The 18,263-nt window shown below is 43.8% G+C and overlaps 1 protein-coding gene across 1 annotated transcript in view; it reads left to right on the top strand.

The window, feature by feature from the left end:
- LOC137545831 (uncharacterized) overlaps positions 1-18,263 on the top strand; it is a 114,960-nt gene that overhangs the window by 32,814 nt on the left and 63,883 nt on the right. The window lies entirely within an intron of this gene.

The raw sequence follows: 18,263 nt of genomic DNA, 5'->3' as shown, positions 1-18,263 counted from the left end.
TTAAAGGGAGTCTGAAGTGTATTTAAAGGAAACAGGAAGTGAGAGGGATATGGAGACTGCAAAATATATTTCCTTTTAAACAATACCAGTTGCCTGACTGTCCTGCTGATCCTGTGTCCCTAATACATTTAGCCATAGACCCTGAACGAGCATGCAGCAGATCATGCACTCTGACTCAGCTGACCCAGGTTTTACTCGATTAGTCAAATGCTTATTCCAGGGTTTTGACTGAGACACTATTAATGCCGAAGATCAACAGGGCTGCCAGGCAACTGGCATTGTTTACAAGAAAATAAATATTGCCGCCTCCTTATCCCTCTCACCTCGGGTTTCCTTTAAAAATAAAAAACAGATACTGACCTAAAGAAAGGGAAGATGCTGGGTCCTATAGAGCCTTCCTGTTCTCCAGACGGTCTCCGCGTATCCCCGCAGGCTCCCCGGTTAGACTGCTCTCTTCCGGGTTGTAGAGACTTCGGCAGTCTCTGCATTCTGCGCACGCATGAGCGCCCTCTCTCACACACTTGCGCGTGCGCAGTACAGAGCTGCCAGTCATCGGAAGCCTGAGCGCTTTCGAAGACTGCTGAAGTCTCCCGCAGCGGGAGATTTAAACAGAGAATACTGCGGGGGAACTAGGAGACCAACAGGAGAACGGGAAGGCTGTGTAGGACCCAGAGCTTTCCCTCTCCTTAGGTAAGTATCTGCAATTTTTATTTATAAGGATGCTTCAGATTCACTTTAACCCTTTCCACTCATATGTCCCGCCTAGCGGGACATCGCGAATTCTGCGTTGCACTCGTATGTCCCGCTATGCGGGACATCCCTGCAGCGGCGGTGTGCAGCGCATCAGGACCGCTGCAAACCACCGATCACCATGCGACTATTTGTGAGCATGTATTACTACATGGCCACACTGTCAGTGCCCCCCAGCCCCATACCTAGTGGCCGGCATCATCGCTAGAAGGAAGTGACATTTAGATTTAAATGTCACTTCCGTTTCTTTCCTGTTTTTGTTTTTTTTTAATAAATAAAAAATAGCTGCTCATTCATTTTTGCAGATTCCATTCTGCAAAAAAAAAAATCATTGCCAATTACATTTTATTTTTCTTGCAGATTGCCTGCAAAGTTATAAAGATAGTGAATGGCATCCTATGGGATGGACTGGGGGAGGGTGTAAATAGTAGCCAGTATTTTATTGCTAGTCTGCTCAATCGAAATACCAACGATTGCATTGTGTGTAGGGACAGTAAGACCCCGGGTGGCGGGCATAAAACCTCCTATTATTGCGAAACTTGCTCACGCAGGCCAGGATTACACCCAGGAAACTTTCTCCTCTGCTACCAGCCAATAGAAGATGGAAACAGTAAATTCGGGCGCCTGAGGCAAGTGGACAAAAAGGGCGCCGCCATTCACTCCCATAATAAATATCGTTTAATGGGCGCCCAACAGGAAAAAAGGGCGCCGGAGAAAAATAACGTTTTACAAGCGGCGCCCGGAGACTTTTAATGTTTTATAACTGCTTCTCATGATTACACATTATTTAATGATTTATAATTTTTTAAACATTATTTTTAAACGAAAAACAGTACAATCTTTTTTAAAACATTATTTTTAAACGAAAAACAGAACAATATTTTTTTCAAATGTTATCTATGCTTGTCACAGGGGGGTCTTAGGTTTAGGCACCACCAGGGGGGGTCTTAGGTTTAGGCACCACCAGGGGTTCTTAAGTTTAGGCACCACCAGGGGGGTCTTAGGGTTAGGCACCACCTGGGGGGGTCTTAGGTTTAGGCACCACCAGAGGGGTCTAGGGGTTAGGGGTAGGTAAAGGGGGGGTTCTGTATGAGAGTAGGGTTAGGTATAGCTTTAGTAAAATTCTTATTAATCTTTTATAAAACGTTATTATACATTTCACTTTTTAAACAGGGAAGATTAACGTTTTTACAATTGCCGATTTCATACACATTATTTAATGATTTATAACTTTATAAAACATTATTTTTAAACGAAATATAGCACATTTTTTTTTTATTTTATTATTCATGCTTATCGTTTAAAACCCTGCGCCCTGCTGGCTTTAAATGCCACAATTCTCTTAAGGCCCATACTCACGGGGGACGGCCGTCGCCGCAACCGCGTGGCACGCGCATGTTGCGGCGACAGTTCCCCCGTGTGTATGATGCGCGCGCCCCGAACCGTCGCCCGTCGGAGCTGTCGCCAGGCGATTGACATGTTCAATCGCCGGCTACAGTCGTCGCCGCAACCTCGCCGGAACTGTCGCTAGCCCCGCATGTGTATGCGGGCTAGCGACAGCTACCCACACACACCACACGGAGCTTCCGGCGGGGGGGAGGAAACTCGGCGACAGCTTCCGCCGCATCGCTAATCCCTCTGCTGCCGTGTGGATGCAGAGGGATTTGGCGACGAGCTGTCGCCGAACTGCCGCCGAACTGTCGCGCACACGCTCCCGTGTGCGGCGACAGCTACAATTGTACCCCCGTGGGTACTTAGCTTAAAGCTTAGAATTAATGGTGCATGTAACCAGGCCAGTTACCATTTGAATTCGGAATTTACGATGTCTCTTCATCACCAGAGTCTGCTTTATGTCATGTTGAGGATTCTATTGATCTTATCAATTTAGATAGGATGCCTGGGAAAGCCTCCTCAGTAACAGTTAAGGCATCTAATTACATTTATGTTTGCTAAAGAATGTTTCTCCTCTGTATGTCAGTGTATATAAGCTGTGTTTTTCAGTTCTGGTCAGGAACCAGTCCGACGAAGGCTTTTTATAAGTCGAAAGCTCACTGTTTATCCATCTCTAAGTTAGCCAATAAATGGTATCATCCTGATTCAAAACTTCTCCCTTTTTTCCCGACGCCCTTTTTTAACGTACGCATAGAAGATGCCAAACTGTCCAAATAAGGTATCAAATTAAACGTTATAATGTGTTCTTTAAAATAAGATATACCATGTTACGGTGTTATGTCCCATGTTAAAATGAGAGAGAGAGTAAGAGGGAGAGTGCATTTCTTTAAAAAACAATTCTGAGCAGAAACGACTTCCTTTAGGAAAGAACTCCGAGTGGAAAGTGTTAAAGGGGAAAAGCCCAGTAAGTCATCATTTACATGCCTCTAACTCGGGCAACCCCAAGTCAGGCTCGGGACGGAAAACTTCAGCAGGCGTTTCACCTCACGTCCCCCGGAATCCAGACACCGGCAGCCATTCTCCTTCCTGTCCTCAGAGGCTCTGAATCACTCTGGTGAGATTGCCATTTGTCATCATGACGAGAGATGGCAATCTCACTACAGGGTTACAGCACCACCTAAAGGACGTGGGGAGAATTGCAGCGCTGGATCCCAGGAAGGTGAGTATATGCTGGGCTGCCGCAGATCTCTCTGCAGTGTGATTTTTTTTTTCTGGTTTTAGGAATAGGGTCTGAAAGCATGCAAAAAAATTGCTCCGCCAGGGAGGTTAAAGCCTCCAGCAAGCACTTAAAATAATTTTGATATTACATTTAAAAAAAAAATTGTGTACATTTTCAATTGCTACGCGATGACAAGTTATATTTTAGGAAAGACAAAAATGATCTCCTAGGAGAAAGCTTGGTATAAAAGTCAATTGAATAAGGGCTCTAGTTTACTAGGGAACGGAGGGATAATTTGCACAACTCCTCCCACTCCACTTATGCAATGAATTGCAATCTTGCGTTCTGGCCATGTGGAAGTGGTTAACGTTCTGTTTTGGGAAGGCAATGCTGATCGGCCAGTTAGAGGCGTAGCTAGGGTTTTCAGCAACCGGGGACAAAGTCAGTGTTTGCGCCCCCTTGTGGCAAGGTGTGATCAGGACAGCCCCATCCCTGGACGTGTTTAAATCCAGACTGAAAACCCACCTGTTCAGTCTGGCATTTGCAGAAATATAACTTTTGTTGTGTGAATACTTCATTCTACTAATTACTGAATCTGAGAGAGCCTAAGCGCTTTGAGTCCTATAGGAGAAAAGCGCTATAGAAATGTTATTGTATTGTATATTGTATTGAACCATAAGGGGGTTTATCATGCTTTCCCAGAGAAGTTTGAGTTTTAGAATAATTTCCTGCATGTCCGATCTGCACCTGATTAAGAACAGGATCGATTTTCAGATCAGCTCTGCACAAAATCTATCCTGTTCTCCATCAGTAGCAGATCGGACATGCCAGAAATGATCAATTTGACCCATCCACCTGGCAGGAAATTGCATCGTGTGTACCAAGCATTAGAAAATTGGGAGATACGCAGAAATACACATGATCTACTTTGCTGGTGCAAACATGACAAGTGCTGATTACAGCAGGGAGATACAATAAAGCAAAACTCCGGGGCAGAGATTAGGAGAAGAATGGATCCTTTCACCGTCTTTCATAGACTCTTCGACTGGGACGCATCAGGGAAAGTAGAACCTGTAACTGCGCTTACCAGATGCTTTGCCCGGGGACAGATGTACCTCTTGCTCCCCCATAGCTACTCTTCTGGGGCCAGTGTGAGAGATGTGGGTGTGATTCTGATGGGCCAGTGTGATTCACTGCAGAGCCTGTGATGTTACATTCTGACCACATAGTGACTCGCACCTCTCACAGCAGTTGTGCAGCAGGTTACTGTGTCATGAAGCAGCCACTCCTGTTACAGATTGAAGCAGCAGAAAGTCAGTCATCTGTATTGCTTCTGTGCATGGGCTTTGAAGCTGATTTTTGCATTACTTTGGGTACTGCAGGAAGAGAATAATGACATTTGACAACACACTTTTATGAATAACAGTAAAGGTCACCGATATAATAATGGACAAGTGTTAAACCTGCTTCTATAAGACTTCTGGGAGAACTTTAATAAGGAATTTTGGAATTATTTTTCAGGCATAAGCAGGATTCTGTACTGTCCTATAGAAACAGAGAGACATTTACAAGATTATCATTAGTGGATGAAGTGATGTACACATTTCATGTCCCTGGAATATTCTATCAACAGTAAAGTTTTCAGTAAAGTATATACAAAGGAAACATTGCAATGTGAGTTCAGTCTCTGCATTCCTGTACTGCTGTATTCATGCTTACAGCACCATCTAGTGTTCTTTTTACTGACCTACAATACACCATGAGAAAAAAGTCTGCAAAGAATGCATATAAACTGCTTCCCAGAGTTTCCTGATTTTGCTCACCTCCAAGTTAAACAAGATAAATAGAGAATTATTTTTTTTTAAAATAAACAAGAAAAAAAAACTGATTTAAAGTCTACCTGCAGGTTCTGCCCTCCTACCTAGGAATGGCTTTGGCCTAGTTCACGATACAAAACGCAATCGCTAAGCACTTAGCGATTTCAATATGTAATTTTGCAAAGCAATTTTTAGAGAGAATGATTTGTTTTAAGTAATGTGTGTTTTTGCACATTCCTTCAATCAAAATCATTCTAAAAATAGTTCAGGGAGCACATTTTCAATTTTGTTAAAATTGAAATGATGTAGTGAGAACCCCCTCATAGGGTGATCAGCAAACTGAGTGAAATAGCTCATATTGTGAACCAGCCCTTAAAGCTACTGACCTATCTCAGTGTATTGAGTGGTGGAGGGGATGGGGCAGGATTTAAGGCCACCTGCACACTGCAAATACGATTTGTGATTCCGATATTACCTGAATACTATCAAAACAAGAAGAAAAATGCAGAAAAAACATAGCATTCAGTACAGATTAAACATCGTAATCGCATGTATAATCGTAATCGCATGTACAGTGAAAGAGCCCTTAGTGTGATGTGCAACAGGGGACAGGGAGTGGGAAATTGCAATGATGAGGGAGTGAGATGGGGGTTCCTGGGATGCATTACTCTGAGTGCTTAAAGGAATACTCTCAAACTTTGGCAAATTGTGGCAACAGTATAAATGATTGTATTAACAGGTGTGAGGATGGGCAGGGTAAATATTTTTGCTGTGTGTAGTGATTTTATTCGTTTTTACCCTATAGAGGCTGCCTGCGGCTACGCACGTCCCCCACCTTTGGCTCCTGCTTCAGGATTCAGAAGAGCCGCTGCAACACAGGATGTTTGCCGTTGCTATGCAATGGTAAACGAGGTAGAGCCACCGCTAATCACGGGAAAACCCGAAGGAGCCGAAGGTGGGGGATGTGCGCAGCCGCAGGCAGCCTCTCTGGAGAGCTTTCCACAGAAGGCTGCATGCACGGTAATTTGAAGATTTGGAAGGATGATCATGATTTCTGGGCAGAATAGGAGCAAGAGCGATAGTCTCTCGCTCCTCAGAGTAACTGCGGCAGGTCACGTGCTCTCCACTCTTATGTGGGAAAGCACGTAGTACAGTGTACTGTGTGTCAATAAGAAAGGGGAAGCCCCCTCTGATAATGAGCTAATCCACTTCAACGTCGCCGTCAGTTTGTTAAGGGGATGCTGCCTATAGGGTAAAAAAGAATAAAATCACTACACACAGCAAAAATATTTACCCTGCCCGTCCTCACACCTGTTAATACAATCATTTATACTGTTGCCACAATTTGCTAAAGTTTGAGAGTATTCCTTTAAGCTCAATGGCTGTTTGGCTAAATGGCAGGGTCATGTGACCCCTAAAGATGAGGAACCTCAGAGGAGTGTATAGGTAAAGCAAGCTTGTAAGGTGGTTGGGTGTGGGTGTGAGAGGACGGTTGGAGACAGCGCACAGGAAGTGTGTGGCGCAGCTCTGTGAGGAAAGGACAGCGGTGTCCATGAAGGGAGGACAAAGAGGCAAGAGAGGAGAGTCCAGAGCTGTACAGAGCCACAGCTGAGGTCTGAGAGACACCAGGTCAGACCAGAGACAGGGCAGACCAGAGAGAGAGCGAGATGCCAGCTGTGAGGGAGACCCCAGTACCAGGCTGAGGAGAGGACACAACAGGAGAGTGAGCTACTTCTATTGAAACTTTCTGAAGCAAAGGGGGAGCCATTTTCTTCACTTATTGTATGTGGCTGGGTGAGATCAAACTAATCTACAGTTCCATTGTGAGATTGCTATGTACAGTGACTGGCCTGGCCTTTAAGTATATCTCTAAAACGCCTAAGCACAGTAATTCGTTTTCTAAAAAATGTTTTATAGTTGTTATTTCTTATCAGTGACGGTCACGCTGTAGTCTGACCCAGTCCTGACTCAGACAGGAACTGCCACTTACATACCTGATGTTTAACTCTTTCAGGCAGAGAAAGAAAAATTGGAACACAGCATATAGTTTGTGTGCTAGGCAGAATAAAAACACACGTCTATCTCATCATGTCACATATCACCTCGGGTATCCTTTAAACATGATGAAACGTGGACAAATGATTTACTTTCAGATAATTCTGGATTTGGACATTTAGTATAAACTATGTTTTCTGGTTGTTTTCAATGTGCTTTTAAAGTGCTTTTAAACTACATGTAACAGTTTATACTGCTACAATTAAGAACTAAAATATGCAATAAAAAACAGTATTGTATATTTTGTACATAAGAACAACTTTGTATCTCTGAAATATTGTAATGTGAGTCGTTTGTGAGTGGAGGATTGTCTGTATTGTATTTATGTTTAATCAAAAGCAGAAAGATCTTTTGCACCTGAACATAATGATGTCTATTAAAGTTGCATACATGTATTTAAAGAGAACCTGAACTGAAAATAAAAAGTCAAAATAACCATACACAGGTCACACTTACCTCCTGTGTAGCCTACTCCTCTTTCTCCTCTCCTGCGTCCTATTTGTCCACTGTGATCAATGGAATTCTCCGTCCTCCATTTTGAAAATGGCCATTACGCCATAACAGCTTCCTGGTCAGCACACTGTTAAACTGTAACATCACCCACTTGAGCCATAGGGAAACATGGACATTATCCAACCAACTGTGAGATTCCACGGTAGCAGTACCCCAGATATTTTGTATCCTGGGGTTTGCCGGTGCCAAGCCTCGACCGGATTGCTCACACGGTCTCCTGATATAGCTCAAAGTGAATGTAGAAGAGGGACACCTCTGGCTGCAAAGATGCGTATATTATGACACAGAAGCACTACATGTTACCGAAAATCCTTCATCAGGTGCATAACATAATACATAGTTATTCACCTGATTAAGGATTTTCTGTAATATGTAGTGCTTCTGTTTCATAATATACGCATCTTTGCAGCCAGTGGTGTGCCGCCTCTTTATTCACTTTGAGCTAAACATGGACATTACCTTGCACATTCAGCTGCTAATATATAACTGACAGCAACTGGTATATTTCAGTTCTGACAAAATATGGTCAGAACTGGAAGGGATCACTGACAGAAGAAAATGGTGCGCTTCTGAGAGGAACTGATGGTAAGGTTAGTATGTAATATTCATTTGCAGCTACGTCGTGTGTTTATTTTAAATAATTTTACTCAGTCCAGGTTCCCTTTACCATAAGCTGAACCTCTGGCCTCTATGCCCTCGGTCCTGTACACATGAATTGCTAGCTGTCACCAGTGACCACCTGACATCGATGCCAGCAGTTTTCTGACATTGAATGGCAGCTCATGATACTTCTGCATCCTGTTTTAATTATGCACTGTTTCATTATTTTGCTACCATCTCTAGTGGAAAGCAGGAATTATTACCCTCACTGGGTTTCACACCTGTTCTGAATGAGTTAGTTCTCACAGAAATGGTCTGCATGGAAATGAGGGATGCAATGTATTCTTGAAATGGTAATGTGGCCTTGCTAATACATTCTTCTACACATAAACAAACATGTTCCAGTGCTTTGACATAATGGATAGAATAAATACTGTTGAGGGTTATGTGTAACTATTCATAATTTCTAGCTATGAGGAATTTAAGGCAGTTTGGTATGACTTGGAAATGACATTGGCCTCAAAATTCACTAAGCTTATCTCCTGTCTTTAATAACGATTCTGAGCTATTTCTAGTGTTATCACCATGGTGATAAGGCATGTAGTAAACTTAACTCTTCTGTCTTTAAGTTAAGGAGAGGTCATCCTTAAAATAACTACAGAATTCTAACTTTAAAGACAGGCTCTTAATTGACTGCATGTGAAAATAATGATAGAGGAGGTTACTTAAAGAGGAACTCCAGTAAAAATAATGTAATAAAAAAAGTGCTTCATTTTAACAATAATTATGTATAAATGATTTAGTCAGTGTTTGCCCATTGTAAAATATTTTAAATCCCTGATTTACATTCTGACATTTATCACATGGTGACATTTTTACTGTTGGCAGGTGATGTAGCTGCTGCATGTTTTTTTGGCAGTTGGAAACAGCTGTAAACAGCTATGCAACAGGGTTCACAGACAGGAAACTGCCAAGAGTACGTACTCAGAATTTCTTTGTGGGAGGGGTTTCACCACAATATCAGCCATACAGCGCCCCCTGATGGTCTGCATGTGAAAAGGAATAGATTTCTCATGTAAAAGGGGGTATCAGCTACTGATTGGGATAAAATTCAATTCTTGGTCAGAGTTTCTCTTTAAGGACAGAAATGATAAGACAACTCTCTCACTGTGTAAACATATCTCTACACCTTAAGGTGGCCATACACTGGTCGATTTGCCATCAGATCGACCAACAGATAGATCCCTCTCTGATCGAATCTGATCAGAGAGGGATTCTATGGCTGCCTTTACTGTAAACAGATTGTGAATCGATTTCAGCATGAAATCGATTCACCATCTTTGAAGCTGCCGCACCCCCTCCGCATACATTACCTGAACCGGCCGGCACAAGTCCCCCGGTCTCCGCTGTCTTCTTCTCCGCTCTGGGCTCCAGGGCTGCAGCTTCACTGTACTTCCTGTCCGGGGATGGTTAAACAGTAGAGCCTGCCAGAGCCCAGCGGAGAAGGAGCAGCGGTGACAGCGGGGACACGCGCCATCCGGATCAGGTAATGTATTGCCGCTAGCATCGGTCGTCGGGCATTCAAATGCCGCTATCGACGCACTCCCAACCTGCCGGCGATCGAAACCTTCCGCGCGGACAGATCGACGGGAACTATCGTTTTCTGTCTGAAATCGTTCGGTCGTGTTTGCGCAATGATTTCACAGCAGATTCAATCACGGTGATTTAATCTGCTGTATATCGGCGGAAAATAGTATAAGTGTATGGGCCCCTTTAATAAAGCAAGATCAATGTGTGGTGGTAAGTTTTCTCTTGCCGTATTATCTCCAGCATGATCTTAGTGAATTGAGGTCATTGTCCCTCATTAATCCATTTATGCATTGAGTGCATGCAGAAAAAAAAGATAACCCACGCCAGGTCCCTCCGCGTACACACGCGGAAGAGGGACCAGCGGCGCAAAGGAAGCTGTCGCCGACGTTCCTCCTCCCCCCGCCGGAAGCTCCGTATACCTCAATGGAGGTTGCTGTCGCTAGTCCGCGTACTCACGCGGACTAGCGACAGTTGCGGTGGAGTTGCAGCGGCGACTGTCGCCAGGCGATTGACCGCGCCAATCGCCTGGTGACATCAGCGACAGACGACAGTTCGGGGTGCGCGCCCGTGCGATGGCGCATACTCATGGGCGACAATTGTAGCCCGTGAGTATGGGCCATTAGATTAGCCAAATCGCAATCGCAGGACATGCAGCATTTTGGGAGCATTTGCACTTCAATGTAAAGTATTGAATCGCTGGCAAATCACTAATGAATCGCTACACATAGCGATTTGTGTGTGATTCTAAATTACTGCAAACTGTAAATAAAATTATAATAATTTGAAAGGACCAATCAGAATTGAAATCACAATAGCAATCACAATGGCTGGCAAAAAGCTTAAACTTTTTGCTACTAAAATCGCCTGAAAACGTTCATGAAATCGCGTACAAAAAGCTAATTTAAAACACCAGCAATTGCGATTGCCATTTGCGACTTGTAGTGGGTTCCAGGCCTAAAACAAGTTAATGCAGCTTCAGGGATTAAACAAAGTTGACATCTAAGTATGATGAGACGTTCTCTAACAAAGTGTGTGACCTCAGTGTATCTGCAGGAATAGATCTGCCTTTATAATTGAATATGATATGCCATTCCCTAGATGTAATCTCACCTAGTTATTATGATTAGCAGCTATCATAAATAATTCAGCCAAACACATTGCAATGAAAAGCGTTCGCATCTCTAACAGGTACTTTGCAGATAACAGAAGCTGGCAGCGCTGCACACACAAGTTGCCCGTTTTGTTATCAAGGGGATGATTTAGTCGGAGATTTTGGAAAGAATCTCATCCTAGGCATTCTCAGCCTCATAAACATATGGCTTTTGTCCCTGGCTCACACATAACTGTATCACGTCATCCTGAACATCTTTTTTTTTAAGCAGATTTAACGCTTTAGCAGCCAATTTATTCAGAGGCTTGCAAGTGCTCCAGGCCAATTTATTTTACCACATTTTTATTTAAATATTATTTGTTACACTTTTTAACTTCTAATTGGTACTGCTGTAATGTGTATTTATGGCCACTTGTCACTAGGGGGCAGTGTGAGACAATAGCAGAGGACTTCTGCTTTCAGTTTCTATATTTTCTACTAGTGGAAAGAGAGATCAAAGAATTTACAGCACAACGAGTTTTGCCGACTGAAGTCAAAAGCAAGTGCTCTTATCTCAAACGAGATAACTCTATTTAAGCTGCTAAGAGATTAAAAAGGCCTTGTAGCAACATATAGCAGAATGCAGCAAATAATTTAGGACACCTACTTTTACGGCAATTTTTTTGCTTTCAGCATATAGCATCGACTAGATTGTGAGCCCCCTCTGAGGGACAGTTAATGACAAGACAATATTCTCTGTACAGCGCTGCGTAATATGTGGGCGCAATATAAATACATATATAAATAAATAAATAAATGTATTCCTGCCCTCCCAGCAATGTTAGTTTAGGCTTTGCCTAAGCTATTTAGCTATGTGGAATTCTCCTCCCAGCGAAATCTGGGAGACCAGGTATATTTTGCACTGGCTTCAGAATTCTCAGAAACAAGCATTACACAGAGATCACCTGACAGGATTAACGATGTCACCACCTGTGATAAATTTCAGACTGTACATTTTTTTTATTTTGTTCAAGGTATTTTCTCTACAGTGCTTCTTTAAAATGAACCTTAAAGAAAACCTGAACTGAAAATTAAAAGTGAAATAAACATACACAGGTCATACTTACCTCCCGTGTAGTCTACTCCTCAATCTCTTTCTCCTTTCCCATGTCCTGTTTGTCCAGTGTGTTCAAGGGAATTCTCTGTCCTCCATTTTGAAAATGGTTATTACCCCATAACAGCTTTCTGGTCAGCACACTGTTAAACTGTCATATCGCCCACTTGAGCCATAGGTAAGCATAGACATTGCTTGGCACATCAGTTGTCCTCTCAGCTATAACTGACAGCAACTGATAAATAACTGACAGCAACTGATATATTTCAGATCTGACAAAATGTTGTCAGAACTCGAAGCGATCACTGTCAGAAGAAAATGGTGAGCTTCTGCAAGGTAACTATGTAATGTCCATTTGAAGTTACCTCGTGTGTTTATTTTAAATAATTTTACTCAGTACAGGTTCTCTTTAAGTCCAAAATAAAAAATGAGTTTTACTCACCTGGGGCTTCCCTCAGCCCCCTGCAGCTGATTGGTGCCCACATAGAGTCGCTCTGATGCTCCTGGACCCGCTGGCGGCTACTTCCGGTTTCGCTGTCACCGGCTGTCAGGCTGGGAACGCTAATGATTCTTCGCGTTCCCAGCCACAATAGCACCCCTTATGCTGCTATTGCGGCCTTCCTTGCCGCAATAGCAGTATAGGGGGTGCTATTGTAGCTGGGAACGCAAACAATCACTCGCGTTCCCAGGCTTCTCAGGGGTTTTTTTGGTATACATTTAATTAAGGCGCCAAGAAATTTCCCGGCAGTGTTATTTACTATTCCCCCTCCAGGCCGCCATTGAGTCGGGGGGGGGGGGGGGGGGAGAGGTTCAATTCAGCCTCCAGCTATTGGTAGTGGCAGAATTACGCTGTTTTATCATAATTTGGGCTTTTGACTGCGCCAAAATTACTGAATAAGCACCACTACAGCCGTCACATTACACCCAAATCTCCAGTGCCCTTTTTACCCGACTCGCTTCTTTGTAGTTATTTGTTGTTCATATTTGCTAAACGATTCTATCTTCAAATTCGATCATAAAATCCAACTTTCGGATCGATTTTATCCTATTTAGCAATCGACCAAAGAATTGTTCCTTATTGATTGGCTTCATAAGTGGCAGATTTTCTATACAATTCAATCATCATTGAAAAATCGCATTTGGTGAAAAATTGTGCCGTTAATGGGCACCTAATAATTATGGGCGTTTTCCAACAAATTAAAACTCTCGCAAAAACAAACATAATGCTAGCTGTCGGCCAAGAATGAAGCATTTTCCGTGGCTGCAAATGTGAACCTAACCTGAGGCAGGGGTCACACTTGTCTATTTTCATGCGTGTTTTCTGCACAGAAAAACTGATTTAAGATGAAAACGCATGTTGAGTAATGGGCTAGTGCACATTGAATGTGTTTTTTTTGCAAGCAGAAAAAAACCTGACATTCTGCAACATAATTCTACACATTGTGTGTGTTTTCTCTATCAATTCTATTAGCTGCTGTGAAAAAAACATGCACATTTTTCTGAATACAAATCCACATTGTGTGCTGGACAAAAAATGGGTGCAGGAAATTGAAAGACAAGTGTGACCTGTCTGAGAATCCCCCATGATGAGATGAACTAGTCTAAACCCTGTCAGTTCTGTCAGATTTTATCTACCTACTTTTTTCACTGTAGAGGTCCTTTAAGGAGCCTGAAAGAGATATTTTGTCAAACTAACAGAGTTTGAATCCGTCAACCAATCATTTTTGCAGTAGTAAATTACCACCACTTCACCCAATGATGGTTAGATTTGATTTTTATTTATCATTGAGTTTACATCATTTTGTGGAGGACTTGCAGGACAATGTTGCTGTTAAAGTTCTTGGCTATCCAGTGCTGTATACAGGGCCGGATTTACCATTAGGCACTGTAGGCACGTGCCTACAGGCGCCTAGTACTTACATAGGCGGCCCTGCGCATACTTAATGTCATCATGAGTCAGTCACCCATGACAGCGCTGAGGCTGATGTAGCTGACTGCCGCCTGCGGAGTGTCCCGCCCCCCCCCCCCGTCACCGCTTCTTCACTGCAGGCTCATACATGCATAAGTGATACTTCATGTCATGAGTCACTAACCACGAACAGCGCTGCCGCTGATTTTGGTGACTGCCACCTGCAGAGCGTCAAAGTTTTCAGCGCTGCGGGTGGACACTTTAATCTGAAGTCCCGCCCCCGTTCCCCGTCACTGCCCGCGACGCTGGCATTGTGGGCAGAGTGCACGGCATGCTGAACTTTATGCAGCCAGATGCTTCCCTACTTATTGGCTGCGTGCCCACTCCCGACCTGAGACTGCAGCAGTGACATCTAACGCAGGAGAGGGACAGACAACGCTGCACTGAAATTACGGATGCCCACTGTCCAGCCCCAGAGATGGAGTCACCGCTAAGGTTGGATCTGGCTACGGAGAGAGAGGGGGGCCGATGAGTGTGTGTGCCTGTGTTGGTTGTATATATGTGTGTACTGTATGCAGTGTGTGTGTGTGTGTGTGTGTGTGTGTGTGTGTGTGTGTGTGTGTGTGTGTGTGTGTGTGTGTGTTGTACTGTATGTAGTGTGTGTGTGTGTGTTGCTTGTATGTGTGTACTGTATGTAGTGCGTGTGTGTCTGTGTGTGTGTTGCTTGTATGTATATGTGTACTGTATGTAGTGTGTGTGTGTGTGTTGCTTGTATGTGTGTACTGTATGTAGTGCGTGTGTGTCTGTGTGTGTGTTGCTTGTATGTATGTGTGTACTGTATGTAGTGTGTGTGTATGCGTGTTTGTGTTGCTTGTAGTGTGTGTGTCTCTTTGTGTTGGTTGAATGCATGTAGTGTATGTGTGTGTTTGTGTGTTGGTTGAATGTATGTAGTGTGTGTGTGTGTTGGTTGTATATATGTATGTGTGTTGGTTGTATGTATCTAGTGTATGTGTGTGTTGGTTGTATGTAGTTTATGTGTGTTTTAAAAGAAAATTTAACCCTCGACATATTTTTGATTAAAGTTGGTTGAGGCGGCCGGAGAACATCCGCCTCAGCCAATAAACAAGCGTGTGTAGTGAGGCTCACAACCCACACCGCGCCAGTGATCCGCCCTGTGGTTCACCTCACCCCCAGCAACGGGCAATCCTATTGTCGACGCTGCTCCTCTGGCCACCACCTGATGTGATGCACACGCTGCTCCTCCGTCCCTGCACGTAGAAGTAGAACACGTTGTCAGCTGCACAGCTGACTCGCGTCTGTGCAGGCCAGCCCAGCGATGTCACCCAAGGGGATCGGGTCCGGATCCCCGACAGGCGACACTCATCAAAGGTGTGTATGAATGTGATTTTATTAGCATATGTGTTATTAGAATTAAAACAGGTGGTGTGGCCTGGGGGTGTGGTCTGTGCTGAGGGGCGGAGCTTAGGGCCCCACAGTTTCTGTGCCTATAGGCTCCTGAGCTGTAAATCCGGCCCTGGCTGTATATACATGTTTTTTGTATTGCTTGTGATCAGGAGGTCAAGTGCAATTCACCTGGACTGTGTATTCAACACCCCCTGGCCCCTTTCTGAAATTATTATTATTATTATTATTTATTGTATTTATAAAGCACCAACATATTACACAGCGCTGCACAATAGATAAATGGGTTAACGTACAAGGTAGGACATACAGGAAACTCACAACAAGTCAAAATCATGCAAATGATTTGATAACAATAAAGTGTCATAGGTCAAAATAGAGACTGTTCTAGTCCACAAGAGGGGTGATTGTCAGTAAGATTGCATAATCAAGCTGGAAACACTAGGGAGGAGGGCCCTGCCAGAGGCTTACAATCTAAAGGGTGTGGGTGGAGACTATAGGTGCATCTTTTGAGAGGGTATCTAACAGAAAATATTATGGTGCTGTTGTAGGGGAGTATGCGAGCATGAAAAGGTGAGTCTTGAGAGCTTGTTTGAAGGTATTAAAGGTGGGGGTGAGTCTGATGGCTGGTGGGAGCGAGTTCCAGAGTGTAGGGGCAGCCCTGGTGAAGTCCTGCAGTCATGCATGTGACTGAGATATGCGTGGTGCGAGTCATGCAACTAGGCGCAGGCCATTGGAGGATCGTAGAGGGCGGGCTGGTATGTGCCTGTGGACCAGATCAGAGATGTAAGTCGGGCAGGTCTTTTGAAATTGATCCTAAAGCTGATGGGGAGCCAGTGTAGGGCTTTACAGAGCGGAGTTGTAGAGGCGCTGCGGTGAGAAGAATGTATCAGTCTGGCTGCGGCATTCATTACCAATTGAAGAGGGGCAGTACGGTTAGAGGGGAGGCCAGACAAAAGAGAATTGCAGTAGTCTAGGTGGGAGATTACAAGGGCATATAAGGAGTTTAGTGGAAATTATGAGTTACATTCATTTTATGATTCAGGCCTCATCAGTATGGCACTTATTCAATTCATGTTTTCTCCTAGGTGATAGTTTTGAACCTCATCAATGAAATAGCTTTTGAGCCACCAGCAAGCAAGAAAATAAAATATTTTGGCAGTACTTTTTCACCTACTTTGTTGTACTTCTCAATTGCAGAATGTTGTAAACTTAGCCTATGAGAAAACTTAAAGAGAACCCAAGGTGGCTTCCTAAGAATGAAATCTGCACACAGAGGCTGGGTCTGCCTATACTGCCCAGCCTCTGTTGCTATCTCAATCCCCCCTAAGTTCCCCCTGCGCTCTGCTATGCCCCATAAATCACAGCCGCGTGATGCGTTTGGAGCAATGAAAGCTTGTAGGAACCAGAAGGTAATTTATTTTATATAGGGCCTGATGACAACAGGATGTGTTCTATTTTATCCAGCTCTGACTTTTAAATGTTTCTGCTTTCTGAGTCTCTGTCTGAAGAAAAAAATCTTCACACATTGTGTGTGTGTTAAGGGGAACCATGTTGGCTATAAATGACAGTTACACGCGCTACATCCCCACCACACCTCCAGTCACATAACCAGCCACACCTCCAGCCACAGCTTCACCAATCCTCCAGTCACACCCCCAACACACCACCATTCATACCTAACTTGACTTCCAGTCACACCTCCAATTCACCAGCAGACACACCACCACAACCACAACTTATACACCCCTAATGAACTTGTAATCATACCACTTCCAATATACCTTCTGTCACAGAAGCAGGTCAGCTTGGTGCTGCAGGGTTTGGACACCAGTGCAGTTCTCCTATAGATTTTGCGGCCATCTGTTTGGTTTGGGCGCTGCAATCTCACACCTGGTAGCTTTCAAATCATTTGGGCACCAACAAAGAAACTTTCCCTCCTACCTAACACTGATCTATGCCAACCTACGCCTAACACTAACCCCTCCCCCCACCTACAGCTAAAATCATGCGTCTTTCCCTCCTACCTACCTACTTTTAACACTAATTTACACCTACCTACGCCTAACACTAACCCCTCCCCCCCCCCCCCCCCCCACCTACAGCTAAAACCATGCGTTTGATCACTTACCTCTGCCGTGGCTATCTATCCCTCCGCTGCTAATAGCCCCCCTTTCCACTGTTATCTGTCCCTCTGCCGCTATTTCCAATGCTTCAGCTATCTCCAACACCCAAATTGTCTACTGGGCACCCAAGTTGTCTACTGAGTTTATGTCTAATTTGTCTGGCTATGGGAGTTAACAGAGAATGTTAAGGTTGGGTATTAGGAAAGGGTTTACATTAGGAGGAGAGATTAGGCATCAGAGAGAGAATTTAGCATTTAGTACCACACCAACCACGAACACAGTGGTGCATTGCCCTAGCACCAGCATATATAGAGTTCTACTGGCAGTAGTCTGCACTGGATCCAACAACACGGAATTGCTACATATCTGCTGCCACAAAGCCAATCAAAATGGCCCCTCCCCCAAAAATAAAAATAATAATAATAATTAGCTAATGACATTGTTTACTTTTTATCCTTTCACAATCAGTTAATACGGTAGTTGCAATTGACATGTAGCTAAATATATATTTTTTAGCATATGAGTACATTTTAATTTCTCATGCCTGTGACAGAGTCACCTGGGGAAGAAGGGGAGTCGGGCAATTGGCTCCATTATAGGAACTTTGTAAAAGAGGGCACATCACAAGCAAATGTTTGCAGCTCAACACTGAAGTTCAGATGTAGA

This window comes from Hyperolius riggenbachi, chromosome 1 (assembly GCF_040937935.1).
Source record: "Hyperolius riggenbachi isolate aHypRig1 chromosome 1, aHypRig1.pri, whole genome shotgun sequence".
Lineage (NCBI taxonomy): Eukaryota > Metazoa > Chordata > Amphibia > Anura > Hyperoliidae > Hyperolius > Hyperolius riggenbachi.
The sequence above is the reverse complement of the archived record's forward strand: the minus strand, read 5'-3'. Positions and strand labels throughout refer to the sequence as shown.